This window comes from Hyperolius riggenbachi, chromosome 3 (assembly GCF_040937935.1).
Source record: "Hyperolius riggenbachi isolate aHypRig1 chromosome 3, aHypRig1.pri, whole genome shotgun sequence".
NCBI classification, from domain to species: Eukaryota; Metazoa; Chordata; class Amphibia; order Anura; family Hyperoliidae; genus Hyperolius; species Hyperolius riggenbachi.
Window position 1 is genome coordinate 384081491 of NC_090648.1, and position 22302 is coordinate 384103792.

The 22302-nt window shown below is 43.6% G+C and overlaps 1 long non-coding RNA gene across 1 annotated transcript in view; it reads right to left on the minus strand.

Annotated features, from left to right (window-relative positions):
- Window positions 1–270: 270 nt before the first annotated feature.
- LOC137564058 (uncharacterized) overlaps window positions 271–22302 on the minus strand; it is a 265554-nt gene continuing 243522 nt past the window's right edge. The window contains exon 3 of the long non-coding RNA XR_011030502.1: window positions 271–342. This is a non-coding gene — a long non-coding RNA (uncharacterized lncRNA). The remainder of the gene's footprint in view (window positions 343–22302) is intronic.

The window sequence follows — 22302 nt, forward strand, 5'->3', positions numbered from 1 at the left end:
ATCTCGTTATTGTCCGCTTTATATATCTGCAAATCAGCAAGCAGGAGCAGTGGATGTAATTCTGACAGATGGTTGAAAACATTGTCACCATGCTGCTATTTATCACACCACTAAAGGGACCCTGCCACCAAGCAATACACTGGTGCCATTACATACAATATGATGCTAATTATTTTGGCAGTCGCAGAGATTTTACACCTAATGAAACCAGTTTGACCAAGAGAAAAGTGTTATTTTGCCAACCGCTTTGCTATAGAAAGAAATGTAGAAGCCCACCTTGTACCTTCTGACAGCTATATTACACTTGGTCTCTTTCTTTATTCCATTCCTCGTCCAGTACACCTGTAAGATTACAATAAAAAAAGATTACAAAAAAAGGCCTGGTCTTTAAGGGGGTTTAACACTGTGGTCCCCAAGAGGTTAAAGAAACACATTTCTTTTTACAGCTGATACAAATACTGCAATAAATTAACATCCTGTGTTTACCAATTATCTCTCTGCCATGGCAGTCAGCTGACACAGCTGATGGATCAAATTACAACTTGTGCTTAGTCACAAATGAGGAAGAATTAGAAAGCCTACATTCTCTAAATACATACAGGGTGCATTTCTATATGTTTTTCTTCTGACCTGTGCAAGAGTTCAGGTCCACTTCAACTGGCCTGGGCTGTTTATTAGACAGTTGATCTGGAATGATAAACCTTTCTGGGGAAACTGGATGTTTATTATGTGTCAGTGGATGCCATACGTTTGTCTACAAGACTTTTTGTTTTTTGGCTGATGAAACCTGACTAATACACCTAGATGGGGAGATGATTACTTGCCAGTGAATCAAGGATGATACACCTGGATTAGATTAGGAGACCATTTGTTTATTGGCTGGTGATTCCAGAAACATTCACTTGCTTTGGGAGACTTACGTTTTACTGGATGGTGAATCAAGAACAATATATCAGGCTGTTTATTGGATGGTTAATCCAGGATGATTGATGAAAAGACCAGCTTTTCATTGGCTGGTGTTTCCTGGACAATTTAACTGCCTGGAAAGCTCATCTTTTAATTGGCTGGTGAATCCAGCAGAGTGTACCTTGTAGTAAAAACTGTCAGTTTATTGACTGTTGAATCTGGTAAGATGCCCCTGGCTGGGGAGACTTGATGTTGTTTCTTGGCTAGTGAATGAAGAATGAAATACCCGGCTAGAGAAACTGGTTATTTATTGACTGGTAATTCTAAGGTAATAAAGCTAGCTGATAAGAACATTTGGTTATTTACCATCCAATATGATTTAACTGGCTTAGGATACTGCATATGTATTAGCTACATAATCCAGGATGCAAGTTACTACAAGGTCATGGGCCTGGGGCTACTACCACACTGTTGACAAGAAGAACAGGAGCATGAATCATGCAATGTGAATATGGCAAGGTTAAGATTGGACAGAAAGATTGTAAGGTAGCATAAGGATACAGGCAGAGGTAAGGACTAGTGTCTGGCAAAGCAGAATTAGGGTACAGGCCGAAGACAAGACTTGCAGCTGGCAGACCAAATTCAGGGTATAGGTTCAGGTCAGGCTGGTGACTGGCAAAGTAAAGTCAGAATATAGGTCAAGGACAAGACGTGAGGTATATAAGAATATAGGTCAAGAGGTGGCAGGTCAGAGCAAGAAAACAGAACAAGGTCAAGGGGACAGATTGAAATTGTGACTGACAGCTGACAGAACAGGACCAAAGGTGAGAGGCTGATCTCAAGACTGCCAGGTGGCAGTAAAAGGGCCCAAGGTGAAAGGCTAAAGTTGGCACAACTGTCAGAAAAGGGCTAAATGTGAAAGATTGATATTGTTTACAGCTAACAGGACAGGCCCAAAGATGACAGGCTGAGGTCCTGACAGCCAAAAGGACAGGGCCATAGGTAACAGGCTGCGGTCCTGACAGTTAGCAGGATAGGGCCAAAGGTGACAGGCGGAAGACTTGACTGCCAGCTAGCAGGAGAAGGCTGAATGTGATGAGACATGTTGAGGATCATGACTGACTGTTGAGTGGACTGGTCTGAAGGTGAAAAGCTGAGGTCGTGACTGACAGTTGGCTGACAGGCCATTCTCTCGATAGTGCACCTGGCTGGGTAGATCGACGGTTTATTGGCTAAAGAACTCATGATAATGCCTCTGTCTGGGGCAATATAAAAAGTTGGACCTAGCTAAGGTGATAAGGTATTTAGTGGCTGATATTTGAAATGCAAATAATTAGTACAATCAAATGTAATTACTATCGATTCTGCCTGACCAAATTCCAAGCTGCACGCATTTTGCATGAAATATGCAAACAAGTCAGAATTATTTGTACTTAATTGACCATCTCTATTGGGGAGACCAGCTGGTTATTAATGAATGAACTGAGGATAATGTACCTAGCTAGAGAGACTGGCTTGAGGATGCAGAATGATACACCTGGCTAGTAAGACTGGTGCATTTGGTTAGTGAACCCAGTATGATGCTTCTGGCTGTGGAGACTCGCAAACTGTTTAGTGGCTAGTGAACGTCATCTGGATGGGGAGACCAGCATTTTTTGGCTGGTGAACTAAGTATGATGCTCCTGGCTGGGGAGGCTAGCTGTTTATTGGCTTGTGAATGGAGGTTATTGCACCTGATTGAAAATATTTTATTGGCTGGTGAAGCTAATATGATACTCCTGGGTGGGGAGCTGTTTATTGGCTAGTGGATGCAGGTCAATGCACCTGGCTGGAGAAACCAGTATGAAGCTTTTGGATGTGGAGACTGGCTGTTTGCTGTTGAGTGAATACAGGAAGTTGCACCTGGTTTTGCAGGCCAGTTCTTTTTTGGCTGTTAAACCCAATATAATGCACCTTGTTGGACAGAGCAAGTATTTAGTAGCAGACGAATCTATGAGGGGGTAAATACTTGGCTGGGAAAAGCCAACATTTCTAAACATGTTATGTATTCTTCAGGATAGTTGTCCTCCAGGAAAGTGGTACTTCTCCAGAAGGGCAAATGTCTTAATGGAAACTCTTGAAAGACATCAGAGAGGAAGAAAATGTATTCTTATATGAATGTTTTATAAGCAATCATGGCAGGTTTAAGGAGAATTAGCAATAATGGATGGACAGAGCACATTAAATCTTCATATTATTTTTACATGGTTAGTATTCAGGTTCTGCCAAACACTTTTCTCCCAGCAACATCTCCAGTATCCTGAAACACTGCCTCCAGTACTTGCATGATGGACATCGGCTTAATGTACTGAACGTCAACTGGCTGGAGACGACTGGAATAACATAAGTGATCTAGCAGATTTGGACTGAAATTATTGCACACAGCCATTACCTGATTACAAGTCCCTCTTTCTTATATCAAAAAGTTGGGAGTTATGCAAACGCATTAATTTAACACTCTTCCTATGTTCACATGCATCGGCAGAAACTTGCCGTCAGACATCATGTAGGACTTAGCATGCACAACAAGGGAATGCGGCATGAGCTCCTATCTATTTCTATGAAATGCAGCATATACTGTAATGATTACAGGGGGCATGGGCTGGTTCACACTTGCAATCATTTAGCGGTTGTGATTTTTCAATACAATTTTTTCAGGAAAGGAAATCCAAAAACGCTGCATACATCCCGTTTTGCATGTCCAGAGATGCAGTCCTTCAATGTGTGTACATCTCCTGTCCAGAAGTACTCACATCAAATTACTACAGCCACTGGCATGCATTGCGGTGACCGGGAATGCACAAAACCGCCACAGGCACTTCAAACCAAACTAGCTGTAGGTCTGACTGAAGAAGATGGAGGAGAAGCCTCTGAAGGTACGTAATGCACATTCCTCCCCCCCCCCCCCCCAAACAGCCCACACTATTTATCAGGGCTGTGGAGTCGGAGTTGGAGTAATTTTTGGGTACCTGGAGTCAGAGTCGGGAGAAAATGCACTGACTCTGACTCCTAATGAATTTAAACTGTAATTAAAATAGAAAATATGATAAAATGTTCTATTTCTCAGATAAAAGTCATCATAAATAATTTATATATACAGTAATAGCTGTGCTTAGTCCACAAAAATGAAATAAACCAATCAAAAAATAGTTACTGCTTCAATAAAGCAGTCCCTGTATTCTTAAAGTCAGATATACATATCTGATAGTGACTGTACAATATATATGATGTGTACACAGGAATCTTATATATATATATATATATATATATATATATATATATATATATATATATACACTAAATAACATCTAAATAACATCTATGCTGTAAGAATAAAGCCTGATGTGTAGCCGTGTCACTAATAGAGATGGTCAATGAGATGGAAACAATTCTGCGTTGATGCTGGTTTATGCAAATGTACGCACTCCCTTTGCTCATGAAATCAAATAATTTGATATGTTGTTAAAATGTGGTGACTACGAATTAAAGGGTACCTGAGACGGATGAAAAGAAAAGTTTTATACAAACCTGGGAACTTCCTCCAGCCCCCTTCAGGCTAATTCAGTCGCTGTCCTCCTCTGCCACCTGGATCTTCTGCTATGAGTCCCGGTAATTCAGCCAGTCAGTGCAGTCCGGCCGCGTGCCGCTCCCACAGCCAGGAACATTCTGCACCTGCGCAATAGTGCTGCGCAGGTGTAGTACGCTCCCAGCGGCGGAGTGTGTGCATGCACACTACCCCCGACTGGCGCAAGTACCTAGACCCATAGCAGAAGATCCAGGTGGCGGAGGAGGACAGTGAGGGACTGATTGGCCTGAAGAGGGCTGGAGAATGTATAAAACTGTATACCCCATGTATGTATAAAACTTGAATTTCATCTGTCTCAGGTTTACTTTGTTACACATTAGTACTATACTCTACATATGCACTTCCCACAGAGTTGCAGGGAATCCACTGAGAATGTTGTGCACATTGAACACAGAGGTATTGTCTATCACCCATAAAGCTGGTTCAGATTGTACCTGAAGAATGTGTTATAGGGGAAGAATCGCCTCATTCTCCTGCAGAGTACCTGCACACCACTCTTACATGTACCCACAGTTATATTGCCTAGGGCCTGATCCGTGTTCAGATTGTGCATGAAGAATGTGTAATAGAGGAAGAATCCCATCATTCCCCTGCAGAGTACCTGCACATCACTCTTACATGAACTCACAGTCACATTGCCTAGGGCCTGATAGATGTTCTTTGTTCCTGTCTTCTACAAGTACTCTTACCAAGGACTAGTTTTAGTCTATGACTAAAAGTATTAGAGGCAGAAGATCAGCCGGCTAGCCAGGTAACTGGTATTGTTTAAAAGGGAATAAATATGGCAGCCTCCATATCCCTTTCACTTCAGTCGTATTTTAAAATTCCTAAGCGTTGGCAGTTAAGAGATGCATTTCATGTTACATACTTTCAAACAAACAAAATTGTAATATGCAAATTAGAGGAGTCGGAGTCGCGGAGTCGGTTTAATCCCAACCTGAGGAGTCGGAGGATTTTTGTACCACAGCTCTGCTATTTATGAACCTCCTGCAGGGGGAGACTTGTTTTACATGGTTTATTAAATAGGTGCTTGGATCCCTTTAAGGGGCCTTCTACATTTTTGTGCTGTGCTGTTAGTTATGTGCATTGATTTTTTTATGTTATCGTTCACAGTAAAGCGTTCTCGCGTGTTGCATAAGGCACCTGGAAACACTTTATTGCACAACGGATGCGATTTCCTGTCAGGTTAATTGTGCTAGTGCCGCTAGTGTTTACATTAACCAACCCTGCTGTGCATCTCCTGCCCCGGGAATGCGTGCACATGTTGTTTAGTATGAAATAAGGTGTACGTATTATTACGCCACCCGGTCAGTTGGACACAGGGTGAGTGGAATGGCATCTCAACATGCTGGCACTGAAATTCTGTGCGGCATTGAATACTATTCCCCTGCAAGCTGAAGCAACTCGGAGGGAGAAGTCATTTGGAGTCCGACAATTTCAGGCTCCCGAATTACATTGAAAATTTCACTGCGCCGCTATAGACATAATACCATTACGTCTATGGCGGCGCCCAAGTCAGGCACTTTGAGGGCTAGAGTTCACGCTTAGACAACCTGTTTCGTGAATAAACCCCAAAGGCAGCGTTCAGACTTTTTAATATGTTTTCCCACGTGAATTTGCTTAGAACTTACAACCAAGTATGAGATCGTTTACATCTAAATACAATTTTCCTTTTGCAGGGAAAAAAAATAGAACCTGCTGCATAATTTCTCACACCACAAACATTTTCTAATTGGCACAGTAGATATTGTGGCAAAAATGTGCAAGTTGTAACGCAGACAAATGTAATGTCTAAAAAATAATTATTTCCTATTAAACAATACCAGTTGCCTAGCTGTCCTGCTTATCTATTTGGCTGCAGATGTTTCTGAATCACACCAGAAACAAGCATGCAGGTAATCTTGTCAGATCTGACAATAATGTCAGAAATGCCTGTTCAGGGTGTATGGCTAAATGTATTAAGGCCACACACACATCAGACTATAGTCTTTGGAAAATGAAAGATCACAGACCAATCTTACCACCCTTGCTGTGGTATGAGAGCCATACTCTACACAGTCTTTTCTATGGAGCTGAACTCCCCATCAGAAACAAATCTTTGCAAGATGCTGCACACACAGATGCTGTACAGACACAAAAGATCAGTATCTGCAAAAGATCTGTTCCTGCCAAAAATCCATTCCTACAAATTGCAATGATAGTCTATGAGATCTGCAGATTATCATACACACATGATTTAACTGACATTCATCTGCAGATCAGATCCACCAGGATGGATTTTCAGATCTGCAGATGACTGCTTGATCTGCAGATGAATGTCAGTTAAATCGTGTGTATGATGATCTGCAGATCTCATAGACTATCATTGCAATTTGCAGGAATGGATTTTTGGCAGGAACAGATCTTTTGCAGATACTGATCTTTTGTGTCTGTACAGCATCTGTGTGTGCAGCATCTTGCAAAAAAAAATTTTCTGATGGGGAGTTCAGCTGCATAGAAAAGACTGTGTAGAGTATGGCTCTCATACTACAGGAAGGGTGGTAAAATTGGTCTGTGATCTTTCATTTTCCAAAGACTATAGTCGGATGTGTGTATGAGCCTTTAGAGGCAGAGGATCAGCAGGTCAGCAAGGCAACTGGTATTGCTTAAAATGAAATAAATATGCAAGGCAACCTCCACATACAGTTTCCCTTTATGTGAGAAGAGTTTGCAGAAATCACTGGGTTGAAGGCAGAGCACAGACAGTATTCAGTCATGAATTAGCTGTTCTAGACTGTATTAGGCCAAATTCACACTATGGCCTCAATTCACCAGTGGTTACCGACCTATTTATTACATGGTTGGTAATTTACCTCATGTGATATCTCAAAATAGCAATTATCCAGAAGTATAGGCTGAAATATCGACTGGTCAAAATTCGTGCGAAAATGGTGCGCAATTCGTGCGAGGGATCCCCCTCTCTTGACAAAGCGGCGTGACTGCCGCGATACTGGTAGAGCAGTCAGCCGGGGACATCCCTTCCTTCCTGCTGGTCACCTCGATCCTCTTCATCCCGGGTCACGTAAGAGCTCCTTGTCTGCACATTGCACCTTTGCAGTTCAGCATCATAATATGCAGGGTATACAGCATTCAACTCTGCTCTGTTTGCACTAGTGGCATTTGTTTATACATGTGCCCTTGTTATATGGTCATGCACTTTATTTATTCATGTGGATACTCATGCACTTTTTTGTATTAACACACATTGTTTGCACTATTTATTTAGCTCACTTGAGCACTTTTTTGAACCCGGGTTCTTCACTGTGGGAGCTCTTATCTGAGCACCATAAGGTGAAAATATATGTGCTGATATATATTTATGCCATCTATTATAGGTGTTATGTTGATCATATTTTATATGAGGTTCACCAGCAGATGTGTTTTTAATGGTTTTTATGTATAGTGTGTTATATGTACTTAATAAAATTGTGGTTACTTCTGTCTACATACGTTTGTGGTGCTGCTTTTTGGTCATAAATCTTTCCTTTATGAACATTTTAAAATTAGTAATATATCAATTTAAAGGATGGGAATAAAGTTTAGAGTCAATCAAACACATTTTTAGTATAAAAATATATATATTTACATAGAAAGAGGGACACAGTCCTGAAAGAGGGACAAATGAGGGTGAAAGAGGGACAGAGGGACAGGGCTCCCAAAAAGGGACTGTCACTCAGAAAAAGGGACAGTTGGGAGCTATGCTAATTAGAACTGTTCTGAGCCCACTGGCAGCCTGTGGTCAGTGTTTCTCTCTGTCCACAGGTCAGTAAGTGCAGATAAGGGCAGCAGACTTTGAAGCACTTTGTACAGTATTAATAGCTCACTAGTGTCTGAGGCTTAATGTGTTGCTCTATGTTTTTGCACGTCTCTCTGCAGTCGTCAATAATATGCTGCTTTCTCAGTCACTTCTAGACTTGGCCAAAAAGTTTGTTCATACAAATATGATATTCTCATTTCCATTTTGGTACACGGGCGCCACCTGTTGGGCTAAAGCGCATTTTCTTCCTTAAACTGCAGGGTTTTTTTCATAATAGTCTAAAATTCTGGTATTTCTTTAAAGTTTGCATTTAAAAAAGCATTGTTTGTTTTACATGAACTATGAATAAACTAATTTGTAAAAACTGCTGAAGTAGTTGCACAATACAAAAGGAAAATACCTGCTGCACCAAATCTAAAACGCCATATTTTCTTGTCAACAATCTTCTCTGACTGCTTAGAGCTTTTTTATACGACATGCAATTTGCTGCATTTTTCAATCTGTTTCTGATTGCAAGCAAAATGCAAGGACATCAATAAAAAAATGTTGTAAACCCTTTTATACCATTGCGATCTGATTTTGCTGGATCACAAACGTCCTTGCATGCTGATTTTTTTCTGCATTCCTAGCATCCAGAGAATAATTGCAATAGTTGATTTGCAGCCCTTTTCCACTGGCTACGCTTCAATTCAATTATTACAGTGCTGGCAGTTTGCCGTTTACAAGGGCCCCCCTATGTTATTTACGATGCCCCTTCTCCACCAGTGTGCTATATTTTTTGGCCAATCACGAATACTCTGCATACTGCATTATTTGTCCATCATTGGCCTGTAATCATTATTAATATTCCCCGCAAATGACCATAAAAAAAAAGTGCTTGCGTAAATGGTGAAAATCGTGATTGCATCACAACACGTTTGCAAAGCTGATTGCAATTTTTGGTGGAAAAGAGCCCCAAAGGCTCCTTTATACTGCAAACGCAATCACAAATGCAATGTGATTTTGTAATGCAATTCTTTTCCTGCGATTGCGACTTTTCTCTGGATACTAGGTACGCAGAAGAAATGCAGCATGCAGAATTCCTACCTATGGGCAAAATCAGATTGCAATCGGATTGCAGTAGTATAAAAGGGTTCCTGTAATTTTCTTTACTTTAGGCCTCTTTTCCACAAACTCTTTCTATACAGGGAAATGCCTCTCAAACTCCCACAACTGCTCACTGCGCCTGGTAACTGCTTGTCGCTGCCTGGTAACTGCTTGTCGCTGCCTGGCAACTGCTTGCTGAGCACACAGCTCAACAGTTCGTGGAAAAAAGGCCTTAAAGATGTCCTTTCATTTTATGATGTGCATGTGATTAGAAACAGAAAAAAATAGCCCTAAGTTTAATACTGCAAAACGCAATGGTAAACCCAAAATGCAGTGTAATTGCATTTTGTAATTTTACCTGGATGCTAGGAAAACGAGAAAAACTGAAGAAATGCAGCATGCAGGACATTTGCAATCAGGTAAAATTGGATTGTTATAAGATCTCTCTAGTAAACAAAAAAAAAAAGAGTTCCAGGGATTTTCAATATCATGCTCATGTTGATTCACAAAGGATACTGTAAGGATCCCTCCTGTAGTGTATTCTGTCCGTTGCAGTGGAGCCGCAAACGGACAGTTCTGGCTTATCTGCTTGCATTCGGTTGTGCATTTGCAATGGGTCTCATTGTCATTTGCAATCGCTCTGCAGTTCTGGGCAGCTCAGGATGCTGTCATCATTCCACCAATTCCTTGTTGCAGCTGAGCTGCGGCCAGATAGCCCTGGTTTTCCTGCATGCATGTTGTTACATAATTCTGCATGTATTTCTTATGGGGGTCCTTTGCATTCACAGCCAGCTAGCAAATGGTAATCAAGCCAGCTCATGATTGAGTGATTACCATTCAGCTGTGTGGAGCTTTGCATACCTGCATCCATTGGCTGATAAAAACAGGGAGCACCAAGAGCCCCAATAGTGTAATACGTACTGGACAAGGTGGCAATAAATTCGTATTGCTAGATACTCACAAGTCAGGGTCACCAGCAGGCAACCACTTTAAAGGCAGGTGGGGAGATTAAAGGCAGGTGGGGAGATTACCCTGACCCCACTCAGGATTAAGAAGTCGCTCTCTGTAGAAAGGAAAAAAGGGTAGCAACCCTCCACCAAGGGTGGACTCCAAATTGTATACAATTAACAGAGGCGCCAAAAGTATAAAATGAGCTTAAAAACCAACTTAATGGGGGCGGAGCCAACCATGGAGGAGTAAGGATGTGCTGAGCTCCCGGCCTCGTGTGCTTTTAACAGCTATTCTAGCGGAGAATTCTCTCTCTCCTGGCCCCCAAAGTGGTATGAAGGGCGACAAGAAAGCTACTGCCGCTGACCGGTGCCCTCCAACTCCGACACAAAGACCGGTGACCCGTTATTTCCAGGCCCTAGGCCCGACATCAGAGGCCTCCAACATGGCGGATGCCGCACCTTCTACAACACAAACCTCTACGTCCTTTAAGGCAGGCCCTGCAGCGCTGTGCAATTTAGAAGATATATGGAAGTATCTTCGCAGCCTCCCTACTAAACAGGACCTTGATGAACAGACGGAACGGATAGTCACTTCTACAAAAGCGGAAATAGCCGCCATCCGCACTGACATCACAGGCCTATCGGACAGAGTCACCTCGGTAGAGAGCGGTCTGGAGACCTTACGTGCAGAAGTGGCGCAGTTGAAGGAGGCAAAAGAAAAACAACTTACCCACAACCGAGTACTGAGAACCCAGATGGAGGATCTCCAGAACAGGAATCGCCGCAACAATATTAGGGTACGAGGTGTACCGGAATCTGTCCCTGCTGAAGACATAACGTCTACCCTGCGTTCCATCTTCAATGGCCTGCTGAACCGTCCATCGGAGCAACGCTTAAAGTTTGATAGAGCACACAGAGCGTTAAGGGCCATGCCTGCTGATGACGAACCTCCGAGGGATATCATATGCAGATTGCATAATTTTACGGAGAAAGAAGGCATCATTCAGGCCGCGCGTGACGCAGGAGATATTACTTGGCAGGGATCGGAGATCACTCTCTATCAAGATTTGGCGCCCTCTACCCTGATCCAGCGACGAGCCCTGAAGCCTCTGATCCAGGTGCTACAGAACATGGGAGCGACATATTATTGGGGTTTCCCCTTTCAACTGGTCATGAAGCAGGGCTCCAAGTCTTTCTCCCTTCTTCACCCGTCAGACTTGCCCACTTTATTCCAAGCCTTTTCAATGGAACCCGTGGCATTACCTGAATGGGACCCGGACAACTTGGAAGTGGCCCGCCCGCAGAAAAAATGCGGACCCCGCCGCTAAAACTACGTGAGTACTGTCACACGCTGTTACCCTGCTGCCCTCGGCCCCCGATCTGATCTGATCTGCCCTGTCTGCCCCCATGTTTGGGTCCCTGACTCTGTGCATCAATCAATAGACTCCCCTGATTTAAACACTTGCTCTAAGCCGACACTGGAACAATTTGTTTCCCTTTAACCCTATACACAGCCCCAGGATGCCTGACTGCGGTGCTCTTCACAAGGCCTCGGCCTACCCTACGTACTGGGTGTCCGCCCTCTGTCTTTGGTTGTCCACTGCCCACCCGGGGGGCCCTACACCCGGACACTGGAACTGGATTCGATTTAGCAATGACCCCCTAGCACCTTTCTGCACCCCCTAAATATCCGAGACTATGCCTCCCTGTTCACATTGTGCCCAAGATGAATACGCTTGGAAGATGCGGTGTCACCACACCCCTGTGTGCAAACCTCCTCTGTCTAACCGATATGGATAGTTGAAACCCAGCTTCAATATTACTTTATTTATCTGCCTGCTATATCTTTATAGTGATCCTTTAATGCTGGATATAATTATATGGTTTTTTCCAAAATACATGTGTACTATTATACGGATCTTAGAAGGTGGGATAGTCAGTATGCCGGGACAGGGAGATGGTTCTGGTTTGGATCCACTGAGTATATCTATACTGGAGCTCTTGCATAATATGTTAGTGGAGATGAGAACATTCAGGGAAAATATGGGGAGGTATATATGTATATGTATGTTTCTGTTTCTGTTTGCCAACTACTTATTCTATGCATAAAGGGGTCTCTTTATTGGATACACGGAACTCGGGGATGCTTGGGTGCTGCGTGAAGGGAGGTCTGTTGTTGTATGTGCGTACCCCCCCCCCCCGGTCTCCCTCTGGACGCAATGATGGGCTTCTGCGCCCCCCTCCCGGGGGTGGCCCCCCTCCCCCCTGGGGTGCGCGTTTCTGCTCTCTGGAGGCGGGGCCTCGTCTGCTTTCCCCTAGGGCAAAGTCCACTGATATTGGTGCATGATCCGATAGAGAGATGTTGCCAATCGAGGGGGAGGCAGAGACTGACAATAAGTTGTGTGAGATGAATATATAGTCAATCCTGGAACCTTTCCTGTGTACGGTGCGTAATAATCCTGACATAACAGGTATTTCTCTCCCATCCTCATCACATAAAGTAGCTGCCTATGCAGATGACCTGCTTTTCTATCTCACCAATCCGCATATCTCCCTTTCCAATTTGCTATCGTAATTTAAGTGATACGGCCAACTATCTAATATGTCTATTAATTATGATAAGAGCGAGGCGCTAGGTGTCCTTCTCCCAAGAGATCTGAAGTCTCTATTGCAATCAAATTTCCCCTTCAAATGGCCTAAGGCAGCCTTGAAATACTTAGGGGTACAGATCACTCCGAACCCAAAAGACCTGTTTCAGACCAATTTTATTCCTACCCTTGACCGCATTAAGCAAGACCTACATCATTGGGATAAACCTCATTTCTCATGGTTTGGACGAGCTAATATCATCAAAATGACCATTATGCCTCGCTTACTGTACCTATTTCAAACCCTTCCGATCTTCATCCCTGCCCGATACTTTAAAGCAGTTACTCAATCTTTTTCGAAATTCATTTGGAATGGCCGTAAGCCGAGACTTAAATATGCCCTTCAAACTGCACCTAAGGCATTGGGTGGGATGGCTGTCCCAAACCCTCGCCTTTATCATGCAGCTGCCATTCTAATCAGAATTATAGACTGGCATAAGCATGCAAAACTCAAACGTTGGGTGGGCTTAGAAGATGAGATAATGAAGGGTCGCCTAGTACAGTCGACCTGGTCTGCTCCGTTATATACGGGGTTGGACCCTGCAGCTGCCCTAATAACTCAGACACTCAAGACCCTTGCAAAATATAGACAAGACCCTGCTATCTCACCCTGGCCTTCCCCTTTGCTCCCTGTATGGACAACCCCAGTTTCCCTCTTGGTCTTGCCACTAAAAGCTACCCCGCTTGGCGCAAATGCCCTAACCTAAGAGCGCTAAACTTTATATCTGAGGGAGAATGGGTTCCACTACAGAAACTACGGCAAGATCTGAACTCTACAACCTTAGATCAATGGTCATGGCTCCAATTTAAACACTTCCTTCTATCCCAAGGCTCCAAAATAAGCTTCAGTAGACCGTTAACACCATTTGAACAAACCTGCCAAGGGGAGGGCTCAATGCGGGGTATGATCTCATGTGTGTACTCGCTTCTTAATGATCCTGAAGCCCCTGCCTTGACATACAAAGAGAAGTGGGAGCATGACCTGTGTCTAACATTCTCTGATAAGCAATCGGGGAAAATCCTCACTTTTTTGCATAAATTTTCTATTTCCTTCAAAAACCAAGAAGCTGGGTATAAGATCTTTACGAGATGGTATCTCACACCTTCTAGGCTACACCAAATGTTTCCAGGGTCTTCTCCCCTTTGCTGGAGATGTAGACAGGATACAGGATCTATTTGGCATATGTTCTGGTCATGTAGCAGGATCACCCAATATTGGGCAGACATAAGGGACCTTATGCACGCAATGACAGATTTTCTCCCACCAGACTCTCCAGCCTTCTTTTTATTACACCACAACTCATGGTCTATTCGAAAATATAAGAAAACTCTTACGAGGCACTTAGTAAATGCAGTTCGAGCTCTGATAGCAAAAAAATGGAAATCTCAGGACCCTCCCACAACTTTGGAGTGGTTACGAGAAGTCGATCAGACTAGATGTATGGAAGAGCTCACTGCCACTGTACATGACAAACATGATCAATTTTGGAAGACATGGTATGGCTGGTTTGAGTTCAAAGAATCTGACCGTTATCGGTCCCTTATGTTTGCCCGGGGCTCTAATAGCAATGATCAGGGGTAAGGGAGTTGAACACAGTCCCAAGGTATGGGTTCTGGAGCTACTTCCTGACAAGTGGGTCCTTACGTTATCTGTCCTCATCGGGCGGGTTCCATGGCACTCAGGGAATGAAAGTTGGTAATGGGGGCGGTTCTCCGACATATCTTATTCTTATCTTATTCTTACTTTCTCTGTCTACTCTAGGCTCATTCTTTTTTTCCTCTGAGCTTTTTCTTTTCTTTTCTTCTTTCTCTCTTACTTCTTCTGTCACCTCCAGAGGTATAGGTTGCTAATGGAACCCAAGGGACTTCCGAGACTAAAGGGATTGCCTACTGATCTGCTCCTATAGTTTGATGTCCCCCTCCCAAATATAATCTGACCCATATATATTGGGCATAGAGAAGTGGGCACTACTCGCCCTCTAGCTTAAATCTAGCACTCGGGTGGTTCCTGGTGTATGTTCCCCCAGGGCCTAGGGCCACCCCTTTGCTACAAACATTTAGGAGGACATCTATGCCCACACAACTACATCTTAAGAAAACTTTTGTTAGCCCATAAGAATTCCAGGGTACGCTATGTTGTTTTTACTAGTCACGCTGGTTTGTGACTTGATTTTGTATTCAATATATGATGACATGGATGTACTAATTCGGGGTACCTAGGTTATGATATTTTTCGGTACCCTTGGTGTATAGGCCTATATTGCCAAACCTTATGTATTTCTGTCTACCATGTACCTTGTATGTTGTATCGTATATTTCTATTTGAAAATCAAAAATAAAAGAATCTTTAAAAAAAACAACAACTTAATTGGCAAAAATAAAGGAGGAAGTGGTGGTCTTACCTCCCTCAAGCAGACACGACAACGACTGCGATTCAGACAGGCAAACACATTTATTAGAAACTCAAAAAAAATTGCAACGCATTTCACAGGCTCAATCCCGCTTCATCAGGCAATACAGGGAGGAGTATCAAGCGATCTGCACAAGGATTCAAGTTAAGCGCCTTAACTTGAATCCTTGTGCAGATCGCTTGATACTCCTCCCTGTATTACCTGATGAAGTGGGATTGAGCCTGTGAAATGCGTTGCAATTTTTTGGAGTTTCTAATAAATGTGTTTGACTGTCTGAATTGCAGTCGTTGTCGTGTCTGCTTGAGGGAGGTAAGACCACCACTTCCTCCTTCATTTTTGCCAATGAAGTTGGTTTTTAAGCTCATTTAATCTAATTTTATACTTTTGGCGCCTCTGTTCATTGTATACAATCCATTGGCTGATGCCAGCATAAAAGTCTGCCTCCCATTTCTTACCCCGCCCGTCATAGTGGTCAGTACGCTGATCTACTGGGCACCTTGTTACTCTGTATAGTTCTGTTATTGTAGTTCTATGCGACCTTATTACTTGTGCTTTAGCTAGTTCTTGATAAATATATATGCAGACTTGCTAATATATATTTATCCGTTAGTTGAGTTGTTTGTTATTTTTCTTATCATTGTGTATTGCCTAGTTCCATGCTTGATGGACGTTCACTGCATCCGCGGTGGATCAGTGAAGTCCATTATCCAGATAGCTTGGATTCTGCCAAAACCACGTAGGTGACTGGTAGTATTCCTGCTACTCTAGTTTCTGGGAACGTAACTATAGGCTGCAGTTGCTATTAGTTACGTTCTATCCTGTAGTCTTGCCTGGGTGGATGTTTGCTGGTGACTGTTGTTAGCCAGCTTGCTCTGCTTCTGTGGACGTGACTGTGAGCTGCGGTTGCCACTAGTTACGCTCCAATCTATAGACCTGTCTTGTACCTGTCTGAATACTTGCTATCGCTAAGGCATCACAGTGCGAACTAAGGCAGCGCAACATCGCACTGCGCTGCCATTGTGTTTTATTTGTAGCGATATCGGAAGCCCAGAGCTGCAGTTGCTCTGGGCAGCCTGTGTAACCTCTTCCATTATCCAGCTCTTAGCCTTGTTGTGCTGGGTGGTCAGAAAGTATGACCCCCCAGCATTACAGATACTTATTTTTCACATTAACTGTAAGGAGTGCTAATGAATGAGATAAACAAATGAGAGATAATTCATGAGATAAATAAATAAGGAGAATTAAACCATGAGTTATGTCAAATAAGGAGAGCTAAACCATGAGTTATGTCAAATAAGGAGAGCTAAATCATGAGTCATGTCAAATAAGGAGAGCTAAACCATAAGTTGTGTCAAATAAGGAGAGCTAAACCATAACTTAAGTTACATAAGAAGAGGTAAATCATGAGTTAAGTTAGTTAGGGATAGATACATTGTGAGTTAATAAGGTGAGATAATTTAACAGAAAAGCTTTGTGAATCAGGCCCCATGTGTGGTATAAAACAGCCTTTAGGCCCCTTCCCACTTGTGTGTACTAATGCAGTTCGCAGGGACATCAAAAGTGCATGGACTGCACCCTCTGATATTTCATCTAAGCGTTGCAAATCACTGTGGAATTGCAATGCATGATTGCCAAACATTTGCACAAATGCAAAATGTGATTTCCATTCATTATAATGAATTGAATCACAACCACATTGGGGAGAATTAGGTAGCAAAGCAATTGCTGTGCGTTGTGACAGCCACCTGCATTGCACGCAGTGGGGGAGGGGCCTGTCTTACAACTCCTTCACCCTTAGGGTCCTTTCACACCGGGGCAGTGTGGTATTTTTACCGCACCCCACCGCAGGGCAATGAAAGTCTATGGGACGCACCGCAACACTGCCGGCCGGGCAATGAAACGGACAGCAACACTGGCGCCAGGCAATGAAAGTCTATGCAACACACCGCAAAGCTGCCGTCAGTTTACAGTGTGAAACCGGCCTACATACACACATTCAAAATTTGGATGAAACTTAGTATTAACTGGGGGGAAAAAAAAGTCAGCCAAAAAGAAATTCTTTATGTCGCTTACCTATACAGTTGTTTTTAGTGTTCACTGGGGGGGGGGGGGGGGGAGGTCATAGAGTCTTTATCTTATCTGAAATGGAAGTTTCTGTTATTTGCATTTTGAGATCATCATGGGATGTTGCTGTGATACATCTTCCTTTGTCGCGAGGTGAATATTCAGCATTATGCTGTGGATACACGGTGCGTTTCTGTACCGTGTATCGACCAGATGATCCGGCCAGCTGATAATATTCAGCTGGCCCGATTAAGCTGCTCAATCCCCGCCGGCGGACAATGGCAGGGAATAGAGCGCTGATGAGGAAGGGTCGGCGGGGACGAGCGGTAATCGATCCACGCGCATGCGGTGCAGGGTGCTTTCCTCTCGGTTTTCCTTCTGTCCTGTGCAAAACTTCAGGTCTGCTGACACATTTATTTACCTGTGCATGTTTGTGGTTTTCTGCAAAACATGTACTGTTGGTGGGCTTTGAGGACAGGGTTGAGAACTGTGTTTTACACTGTGATTTAAAGGAGCCATACAAGACAAAAAAAATTATATATACTGACTTTTTTTACACCCAACTGTTGGGTGTGAAAAAAGTGCATGTGTGTGTAATTGGTATTCAGCTTATCTGGGGGTGATATACGGTGAACAGGGAGTCCTATGCAGAACACGCACTGGAAATTATAGCTAACTCCTCTCACTCCAACTTGCATCTAGTGTAGCGTGTCCCCGGCAGCTTCCAAGCTGACCACTAGAGCCCCAGGCTCACTGCATTCGCCTGACAGTGAGCCTGGAACCCTAGTGGCCATTTCAGGAGCTGCCGGGGAGATGCAAGTTGGAGCAGGCGAGTTAGCTATGCTTCCACCAGCACAATCCAATGTGTGCTCTGCTTCCATGGGCATGTTTCAATGCATGCTCTGCATTGGGAGCTAGGATGCCACATTGGGTGGTTTATCGTCGTGTTTAAGCATCTGGACTATTTTTTGGCCCCCCCAAAAAAGTGAGAAGGGGGGGGTTGGAGTTGGCTTATCCGTGGTGATATGCAATAGTTAGTGGCCCTGTAGACCTTCACAAATTCACATCTCACCGGAATACTCAAGTCTGTAGAGCAGGTAAATTTGGAATGAATTAGAGGCATTCATTTTCTTGTTAGTGAACTACCACCTGACAAGTTGACATGATGGGAGAAAGTTTGCCTGTCTTCCTAAGCCCTCTCCTGCCTGCCTCAGCTCCTTGTAGCCCAACTTGACCTCCTCTCACCCACCCCGGCATCCCCTCACCAAGCAGCCTCCAAAACACCCCACTCTTCCTTTTTAACTCCATCTTGTCAATTAAAAGAGGGGGAAAGCGCAGAGAACTAATTGGGCGAGTGTGTAATTTTAATTAGCTGTTTTGATAATTAAACTAATTAGTTCCCTTGTGTTTCCACAATATGTGGTGGACGGGTTTTGATATCACAGCTTCTGAGCCTCATTCCATTTCTTAATTAGTCACTTTTGCATTGGAAAGCTTTATTAATGTCCTTAATTTGCAGTTGAAATGAGAAATCTGCTGTCAATAATTTGGATAATTGCCTACTGTTTGATTATAAAGTAGAAAAGTAGCAGCACAGCATTATATATGCAAATCCCGGCGGCCCCGGGCTGGAAGCGCCTCTCCTTCATCTCCATCCAGCCTCTCTCAGCTGCGGAGGTTTTCTCCTGACCCTGTTAGGGGAAAGGAACGGCTTATTAAGAAAATGAAGAGCTGTTTCCCCCTCGCCCTTCTCTGTCTGCACTTCCCATTGTTCCGCGTAGCGCTCGCTTTGTACCTAATTAGTGTCCTTGGAATTGGAGGAGCGGAGCGGGCTGTGGCGCTGCCTCTACAGCCATTTTTGTGCATTGAATAATTGATTGTACTGCACTAATCAGATAGGGACATAATGAGCCAGTTTAATTAAATGGGGATGTAACCTGCCTGAACGCTGCTACAATATTTGCTCATTTACTTATTTGAAGGCCACGTTGCTGTTTTCACTGGTGGAGGAGAGATTGTCTGGGACAAAAAGGCCTCTTTTCGGGAAAGGATGGGCACTCAATGATCTGAATTTATAGCAGACAATATCCACACCGATTACCATTGTTTCACCAACAGCAAAAGGAAGCAGTTACATTGTCCTGGTTAAAAAAATCTGCTGTTGGGGGCCATTGTTTCCTATATACTCCATAAAGCAAGAAAACTGCTTGAGAGTAGACTATGGCAGGAACACACAGCCACAACAAACTAATCTGCAAAATTAATTCCAAATGTCCCTTTTTCAGAAAAACTTTTAATAAAAGATTCTATATCTTTACATATCATTAGGAATGTCTAGGCAAATGTTTATCTAATCAGAAAAAAACGGAAAACAATATTTGAAAGAATTCTCTAAACTAATTCTATGGCCCAATACACAGTGTGGTTAGTAAAGCTCTTTTCCCTTTTGATGCCGGACTACATGCAGCCAGCGGAGAGTGTAGTGCCCATGTCGATGGTTCGCCGTGGTCCGCCTGGAGCCCAGGGCAGATGCGCTTCCCAATAGGCTATATGAGGGAAGGCATCCGCCAGCCAGGAATTATTGTGGACTGCACAGAAATCCTGCAATAGATCCCTTGCAAGTGTGAACGAGCAATTTACTGTCCATTTAGCAATGAGCACACAGCCTTAGACACTAAGATTACCCTGAATAGAACATTTAATTTTTCTTATCATAAATTCTGGTCGCTAATTGCCCTTGGCTCAGCCCAAACCTTGCTGTGACTGGCTGGGAATCTGAAAACAGCTTAGTACCCTTAGCACCTAAATTGATCTGTCAAGTCTGTCTGTCAAGTCCCTTGACCTAGCTCTTGTAGATGTCATCTTGTGCTTCATCCAGGAGCATAGCAATAGGGGTTGCAGAGGTAGCCACCGCATCGGGGCACTTGGGCCAGATGGGCCCCTAAGGGCCCTCCCTCAAATGCAGTATTAGCTCTCTATTGGTCCTGTGCTCATAATAATCACTTCTATAGATACTTTGAATAAAGGTAATTATTAACAAACTGTTCCCCATTCCCTTCTTGCACCTCTGACACTGTAGTTGCCATTGGCAGGTTTTGGTGCGCCATATCAATTGCTATGTAAAGAGGGGGGGGCCCATTGTTAAATTTGCATTGGGGCCCACTGGCTTATTCTACAACTGGATTTTCTACTGTAGTAGTTATTCGCACTCTAAGGTCCGCGCCCTACTAAATCGCTTCCTGGCGCATTTTCTACTTTCAAAAAAAAGGAACCTTTAAGGATGCCTGAAGTAAGAGGGATATGAAGGCTGCCATATTTATTTCCTTTTAAACTAGGAAAATTGCCGGGCTGTCCTGCAGATCCGCTATAGACCCTGAACATGCATGCAGATCAGGTTTTTTGACTGAAGTTTAACTGGATTTGTTGCATGCTTGTGTCAGGTGTGTAATTCACACACTACTGATCCATGAAAGATCAGCAGGACTGCAAAATAGCTGGTATTGTTTAAATGGAAATACATATTGCAGCCTACATATCTTTTTCATATGTCCTTAAAAGCGTCCCAGTAGTGAGAGCGCTATTGTGGCTGACATATTTATTTTCTTTTGACCAATTGCGTGGCTTTTCTGCATAACTAATGCCACCATCTTTTCTTTTGCTATGCAGACCACTACTGCAAACAAAAGGGCTGACTGTAATGATTTGCAGGTCTGATAATTACCAGTGTTTTAAAGCAGTAATGAATGCGCGTTATGTTTAACAATATCTGTATCCTGACGAAGCTAGCAGTGGGCGGGCGCAATGTGTAGGTGGGCGGGGTCACATCCCGTGCATCCGAGTTCTACTGTCGGTCGACCGGCTGAGTGGCAACTGCTGATTCCTGCATGGCTGCCCGCTAGAACGCCAACAGGCTGGGTTGAGCGGTAAGCAGCACGGAGGATACAACTATGCTTGCAGCTGGCTGGAAGGTGTAATGGTTAAGGGCTCTGCCTCTGATGCAGGAGACCAGGGTTTGAATCTCAGCTCTGCCTGTTCAGTAAGCCAGCACCTATTCAGTTGGAGACTTAAGGCAAGTCTCCCTGACACTGCTACTGCCTATAGAGCGTGCCCTAGTGGCTGCAGCTCTGGTGCTTTGAGTCCGCCAGGAGAAAAGAGCGATATAAATGTTATTTGTCTTGTCTTGTTTTGAAGATTGCTAGAGGATCCAGGAGCCTGTTGTCTACACCGGATTGGTGAGATACCAGCGGCATTGCATTGTCCCACTACCAGCTTGGAACTTGCTAGCTGAAACTGTGCATTGCTACTCTGAACCTGCTTATGGTCATTTACCATCTTAATACATATCACTGCCTATATCTATCTCCGCACTCTGAAGATAACTGGAAGGTGGTACCAGTGTGTTTGGAGGATGAGTGGGTCATTGGTATGTGTCTTATGGAGCACTCTGCATATTTTTTAAGTGTAATGGTTTCTGCCTACTGTTTGGTTACAAATAAAGGTTTTGTAATTTGGTATCCCCTGAGCTGCTGCATCATTTTTTCATTTTGTATAACAATATCTGTAACACCTTTTGTCAAAACTTACATTCATATCCAATAGTATTCCCCTTAACTAAACCACATCAAGTGAGAGTCCAAAGATCCAAGCAGGTCATCTGGGTACATGCACGGAGGTGTGTAGTGCCAAATGACAGTGCGGCTCAGGGCCGGTCCTAGAAAGGCACAAATGAGGGGGCAGTCAGAAATGTGAAGGGGGCATCATATTCGAGCAATTTTTTTCAGTACTGCTAGTGCGGTGCGCAAAAAAATGGGTGTGG